The following is a 1,501-nucleotide window of genomic DNA, read 5'->3' as shown; positions in this document are numbered from 1 at the left end:
GTCACAGAGTCCTAGAATTCTAGAGCATCTTCTTCTGTCTTCCTGGTGAAGGATCCGGTTATCTGGAAGACTTGCTTTATTGTCCACTTATTTGTAAACAGACGGTCAACACAAAATAAACAGGTGGTGTACCAACAAATCCCAGGGCCTGTGTTCATGGGCTAGAAAGGAACTAAATGAGGAAACACCCACGGTGTTCCTGGCACTGCGGAAGGGGTTCTGTTTTAACATGTATTCACATTGATTCTTTTAACATTTCTACCATCCTGAAAATGAGGTACAGAAGGTTAAACTGTTCGAGGCCACGTACCGAGCGGCGGGGAAGGAGTCAGACCCTGCCCGCCTGCCTCCAAACTCAGCCGGGCTTCCACCCTCTTTCGAAAGGCGTTTCCCACTCGTGGTTGACTGATTGTCTCAGTACTGATTAACCATCTTTCTTTCCAGCGTGAAAATCAGTACATGCAGGTATTGGACCAGATGTAGTTGCCACTTCCATAGGGTGTAACTCTAGCTTTCAAAAAGACAGGTAAGATGAAGTCAAGTGAGAGTCTTCCTGGTTAGAGCTATGCAAATGCAACTCAAACAATGTAAAACTCTGTATGGAATTTTGCTTTCCGTGTTTGTGTGTGCGTGTGTGAAAGTCACTCAGTTATGTCTGACTCTTTGCAACCCCATGGACTGTAGCCTTCCAGGCGCCTCTGTCCATGGAATTCTCCAGGCCAGAATACTGGAATGGGTAGCCATTCCCTTCTCCAGGGGATCTTCCCAACCCGGGGATCGAAGCCAGGATCGAATCCGCATTGCAGGCGGATTCTTTACCATCTGAGCCACCAGGGCAGCCCAACATAGGGCTGTAGTGAGAATTAAATGAGATAATCTGCATAGCACACTTTTGTAAGTGCTGGTGTTATCACCACTGTAGTGAAGAGCAGATGGATGGTAGGAGAGAAAGGGTGTCTGAGTCTAGTGCTGTGCTTAGTCGCTCAGTCGTGTCTGACTCTTTGTGACCCCAGGGACTGTAGCCCGCCAGGGTCCTCTGTCCACGTGGATTCTCCCCGAAAGGATACTGGAGTGGGTTGCCATGCCCTCCACCAGGGGATCTTCCCAACCCAGGGATCGAACCCAGGTTTCCCACATTGCAGGCAGATTCTTTACCATCTGAGCCACCAGGGAAGCCCCCTTTTGGTAATTTTTAAAAAACGTTTATTCATTTACTTACTTTATTTTGGCTGTGCTGGGTCTTTTCTCTGTTGCAGTGAATGGGAGTTCTCTCTAGTTGCGGTGAATGGGCTTCTCACTGCGATGCTTCTCTTCTTGTGGAGCACCAGCTCTCGGGTGAACAGGCTTCAGTAGTTGCAGCACATGGGCTCAGTGGTTGTGGCTCCCAGGCCCTGGAGCACGGGCTTGGTGGTTGCAGCTCCCGGGCCCTGGAGCACGGGCTCAATGGTTGCAGCTCCCGGGCCCTGGAGCTCGGGCTCGGTGGTTTCGGCTCCTGGGCCCT

Source organism: Bos javanicus, chromosome 15 (genome assembly GCF_032452875.1).
Source record: "Bos javanicus breed banteng chromosome 15, ARS-OSU_banteng_1.0, whole genome shotgun sequence".
In the NCBI taxonomy this organism is placed as follows: domain Eukaryota; kingdom Metazoa; phylum Chordata; class Mammalia; order Artiodactyla; family Bovidae; genus Bos; species Bos javanicus.
The sequence above is the reverse complement of the archived record's forward strand: the minus strand, read 5'-3'. Positions refer to the sequence as shown.